Source organism: Passer montanus, unplaced genomic scaffold (assembly GCF_014805655.1).
Source record: "Passer montanus isolate IOZ18808 unplaced genomic scaffold, ASM1480565v1 scaffold33, whole genome shotgun sequence".
NCBI lineage: Eukaryota > Metazoa > Chordata > Aves > Passeriformes > Passeridae > Passer > Passer montanus.
Window position 1 is genome coordinate 6,480,306 of NW_024368041.1, and position 6,000 is coordinate 6,486,305.

A 6,000-nucleotide genomic window follows, 5' to 3' on the forward strand; every position below is an offset into this window, starting at 1 on the left:
GGGTTTCTAACACAACAGAGGCTTTATATAATTTTTTCCAATTTGCATTTTCTATAGCTATATTAGAAACCCTGGCTATTCTGTTCTCTTTTTTTGAAATTAATTGTTCTGAAAGTATACTGGTCTAAGTAATTTACCGTTTCCCTAGGAGATTATAAAGATGGAATCTATTTTGATGGTTAATCATTAAATGGAGTCCTTTCCATTTCCAGGAACAGAACAGCTCCTAAAAGAAACAGTGACTGAAGAGAAATGTTCTGTATTCATACAACCTTGGGTTGTAAATAAGCTGAAAGTCATGCAAGCAATGGCACATTTGAGTCAGGTACTCTCTGAATAAGCAACTGGAACCATTCTGTTTGCAAACAGTGAATTGGCCCAAATGGCACCTTAGGAAACAGGATGTTATCATCTGAGTGATCTAAAATATGTTTTCTGCTATGCTTGCTGCAGGTGACAACATTTTTTGTTTTGTGCTTTCCCAGATAACTTACCTAAATTGAAAATTAATTTATGATGTCAATAATCATACAAAAATATAATTTTTGTGGGTTGTTTTTTTTTTTTTGCAAAGAAGGAGTCAACACTGTAGTTAAACAGACTGATCTAGTTCCCTTCTCCAGCAGTGTTGAAATGAGGATGCAGAAACTGTAACAAGCATTGATACTTCCATTTGCAACACCTACTGAAGATTCCTTCAATCAAAGATTTAAATCAAATGAAATCTTAGCTCAAAGCAAAAATCTGTCCTACAGAGGCAAATATATCATTGCATTTGATTCAAGCAAAGCCCATCTTCTGATAAAACAAAAAAATTATTTTCCTTTTAACCAGTTCCTTTCTCATCCAGATGTTGGTGTTTGTATAAAATACCACACATAATTATGCTAAATTTTATGGTATCTGCTTAGCTGAAGCAAATTTAGTAATTTTTTTTTTCAGAAATATACAATCAAAGAAATGTATGTGACTTAAATGTTTGCAGGACTAATGCTTATGTGTTGATGTACGTATCTTTTTCCAGAGAATTTTTAAATAGAGCCTCTGAAAAGGTCTCTGAGTTCCAGTGTAACACACCAGCATATGCTGAATTACTCAGCTGCATCACCGAGCATGGCAAGTGTGTGTGGATGTGTTTGTGTAATTTCTATCAAATTAAAAACAGGAAGCAGAAGGGGCGAGGCTCTGCTACACCAAACAGATGCCTAACAGTGATAACCCTGCTGACCACTTTACTGAACTTTCCATGCAGAATCCAGGTGATGGCTTGCAATGACTGCCAGCTCTCCACGCCTCTGGGATGTTGCTCTGAAGGCACCCCGTGCTCCTTTCAGTCTCCTGGCACTGGCTCCTATTCATCCCAAACCACCACAGATACCACACTGTGAATGAACCCCAGCCTGATTTCCCTGGAACGTGTTCCCAGCCTGAAGGAGCTGTGAAGCTGCCTGGATGCTCACAGACAGAGCAGTGCCAGCCATGCTCTGTCCCACAGAGGCCCCTTCTGTTCCATGCTGAGCACAATCCTTGGTGTTGGCCCACACCAGGGAGAGGTTTTCCACAGATTGCCCTGGCAATGGTTTGGTGCCAGCACAGAGCAGCTGTTGTGGGCTGGAAGATCTTGTGCTGAGGACAGGGGCTTGGAGAGGGGGGAATTAGATGTATGGATATAAAATCCATGTTATCAGTTTGCTTACTAGGACCAGAAGAATGGTCTCTAGGAGGTTTTATCTAGACACACAATCTGAAAGATATGAGCCCAGCTCTTTTTACATGCAGCTTCTGAATCATTAAGCTACAAAGCCCACTTAAAAATGAAAGCTGAGACTTGGCTTCCATAGTGTTTTCCCTTCTCAGCACCATTAATAAATACAAACTCAGTTTTACTTTCTATTACATCATCAGTGTTTGGCTGTGCTTGCTCCTGTCGTAATTCCTGCTCTGTATTTTGGAAAGAACACAGCTAATGAATGATCTTTGTTGCCAGGGTTTCACTAATCATTTTCTGCTCTAGGAAGCTGCTGGGAAATGTGAATATGCCGTGTTCCCCAGAAAGTCTTTATGCTCAATACTGCTCGTGTCAAGTACTGTGGTTGGAGTCCAGCAGCAAAGATCTGTTCGAGCTTGTGTGGGTTGTGGAGGTTGCTAAAACTATTATTTTTTCTCCCCATTTCAAATATGAAGGCATATCTTTCTCATGTCTTCCCATTGTGCCTGAGCTGTACAGATTACTCTGCTTCCCTGGCTTTAAGAGTTTGTGCTATTTGTTTGATGGGGTTTTGTTTTCTTTTTCCAGATATCAGTGATGCCAGGTCACTGTAAAAGTGTGAACCAATTTTTTTCTGAGATTAGTGTGCGTAGAAACCTTCCAGGTATTTATTTAATAGAATGATTTATATAATGTCCTGCACTCCCTTATGTATAGCCTGCTCCAGTTTTGTAGGGATTGCTTTAAACTTGTCTTGTGCACCCATATCAAAGAAAACACCACTTCAGATGCTGATGAATCTATGGTGATAATTTAATATAAGTAGCTTTGATGTGATAGGAGGGAGGCAGGCAGAGAAATCAATGTGACAAAGCCTGTGACTTTGACCCCTTGTTGAACCTGTGGTGCCTGAGGGGAGACATCTCCAGTGCTGAGAAGTGCACAGGATCCTGCCTGAGATGAGGTCAATCTCAACCCAAGTAAAATTTTAATGAATCTTTCCTGGTTTAGTGCAAAATTTCAGGGTGTATGAACCCCACTTAGCATTTGCACAGACAGGCTCCTTCTCCTGAGTTATCACATACACCACACTACATTTACATTTACAGAACCTTTGGCCTTTACCTTCCATTTCTAGGACTCCTTCAATCTGGGGACTGCCATGCTTATCAGATTTGTGGTCTTCTACCTTTATAATTCCCAGAGAGGTGAAGGGTCTGGAGTTGCTCTATTCATGAACTTGCCAGGCTTAATGCATTGCAAAGGCTTGTAAATTGTTTCTTTTTTCTTTTCCACTGAGTTTGTTTTCCTGAAGACACCATTAGCAGTTCAAATATAATTTTGCCTTTTCTTTTGTGGTGGGACAGATACCGATGCAGGCACAGGGATAACATCCACAGGAACAAGCCCTTCATTCTGCAGATGCCTGGTTCAGCCTGGTACTGCGGGCAGGAGTGGTTACTGTTGAGTGAAATGCAGCACCTTTGGAGTCTCCATGAGAGCTAATTAGTTTCACCACTGCTTTGTTGGTTGTGGTTGCTTTTATTTACAATATAGGGTACATTGACTCATTTGTCTTTCTTTCTCAAAATAAAAAATTACCTTTTCTCCTTTTCCGTGTTATCTGAAGGTAGGGACCACCCTCAGGGAAGATGCCATTTGATGTCTGCCACCTAAGGTCTTGCCCTTGATGTTGATGTGATACTTGAAGATAATTCACATGTAAAAGTTCATATCAAATGAACCCTTACCCAAGAGACAGAAAAACCTGGGGCATGACTCATGATTTTCAGAGCTGGTTTTATGTTTTACTTTGTTTATTGAGTCACTTTGTGCGTCCCTTTGTGTGAATTCTGACTGCTGCTTCTGGCATTACATACAGCATCTTTTGGTCAGGTTCTGTTTCCCTCAGTCACATAAAGCCTTTGAAGTCTTTCATCACTAACACAGTCCAGCTGCACTGAAGCGTGGTCTCCAAGTCATTTCAAAGTATTGATTCATGTTGATTTTTTGCTGTGGTATTATTCTTTTGTTTAACTTCCTCATTCTATTGCAAAATTTGAAGAAGTCCTCAGTGCTGCCCAGCTTTGGGCATACAGTGCTCTGCTGAGAACTTTTACAGGTCTTGTGGACAGATGGTTCCTGGTTTCTGGGATTGCAACAAGGCACTTCATAGGGCGTTAACATTTACTGCCACAGATAGTGAGAAAATTGCTTTCTGTTTATCTTTATCTATAATCTTATTTGTGAGAAAATAGTGTCTCAACCTTTTTAACCTTCTGAACTTCCGTATGCTTTCAGACAGCTGCTGTGTTTCACTGTCTTTCCTTATTACAGTCAATGTGTTCATGAGGTGTTATCTTCTGTTCCCAAACAGAATTTCATTCCTCAAACTATTGTGACTGAATTCAAAATAGAAAATATTTATTCTCTGCCTGTATGAGTAACAAACAGAGTATTCATCTATCACTGGTCACAGTGAGTGATGGATATACAACATGAAGATTTCTGTTAAACAATGGATCCAGTCTGAGGAATGTGAAATATGTTATGTTTTTTTTGCTTTGAACTTCTGCTTTGGATCAGGGTAAGTAAATCATCTTTAGATTGACTGGCAGAAATACTAGTAAAATGAAAAAAAAATTAAAAGAAAAAGCATTATTGCACATATACAGAATTTATAGTAGGCTAGACTTAGCCTAAGATTATTTTAGTGTCCAGCATTTTTAATTCTGTTTTGCCATGCTGTCTGTTTATTAAGTTATACCTAAAAGGTTAAGTAATGCTGCACCGTAGTATTGTGGCTTGTGTACATCATAGTATATCACTGACCAGATGCTCTACAGATGTAAATCAAGAGGGATTCAATGGCATCAGAAGAGCAGTATTGGTTTATTAATCAATACATCAACTGGAGATCTGTCACTTTATATGTAGAAATACATTCATACATAAAAGAACTATAGAAAATATGTTCATTGAGTTGTCAAGTTCCTGACACTTGAAAATAAGAGCTGATAGATGAGGTACGAGTGTCCAGATGATTTCATAGAACAGCACTTTTATTTTACAATTGACAGCAGATAGAAACAAATACAGCAAAGACTCTGGTCCAGAAGTTTAAGCCTGACAAGAAATGTGTGAATATATTATATTATGTGTGTATTATATTTGCCTGAACACAAATGTGTTTTTAGAGCGAGGATATGCATGTGCATACAATGTATATATAATATCAATTACAGTATCTTCTTCCCTTACAGCTGAACTATAAATTATATTATTTGCATGAACACAAATGTGTCTTTAGAGCGAGGATATGCATGTGCATACATGTGTGCTATGCAATGTATATATAATATCAATTACAGTATCTTCTTCCCTTACAGCTGAACTGGGAACTTGAACAGAAGCAGAAAATGTGTAAAAACAGCTGTCTCCAAAGAATCCCTCTCCTCTCCTGACTGCAGGTTGCCAGTGTTTCCTAGAGACTGCACAAGCTACAAAGTTGTGCATTATTTAAGAGAAAGGCACATAAATCCCTCATGAGGATTCAAGCTGAATGTGTTCTTTAAAGAGAGAGGTTGATGATGCTGATGCTTGATTGTACTATAAAGCTGTGCACTTTTCCATGCCAGCAGAGTATGTGCACTGAGCAGTCATTCAGTGCCTCAAAAACATCTGTGGCAAGACACCTGATTCAATTTAATCCCTTACCTTGCCAGGATTTTTGCAAGGCTTTTTATGTTGAATACAATGGGCTCTTCAGCTTCTTTCCTGAAACCCTTGGCAGCTTTACCAAATACTCCATTGCCCATATCTGCTGGGGGATATCAGTTGCAACAAAGAATACATGACAAAGTGTACTGTAGTATTGCTAATCACCCACACTAAGTAAACAGGCACTTGGTGTATCAGGATTCTTCAGCATTTGCTATATGCCAGGACATTCATGGTACCTCCTGAGTGGAGAATGGAGCTGGAGGAGGTGACACTGGGGCACCAAGCTTAAGGATGCCCAGCACAGCACATTCACCACAGCCTGCTACAGGTGCAGCTCTAGCTCAGCAGCCCTCTTTTGTGTGGTGCTGTTGACATGCTGCTGAGAACATTGCACAGATATTTTGAGGCTGCCAGAACCCAAATTTTACGTTGGGGACTGAGAAGTCTCTTGGCTTCCAGGGTCTGTTTGAGGTGACTGCCATTGTCGGGTGTGGGTGCAGTGACAGAGGTGTCTTCTCCTGGCCGTTGCCAGGACAGTGGTTCTGCTGACTAATCAGTGAGTTTCTGAA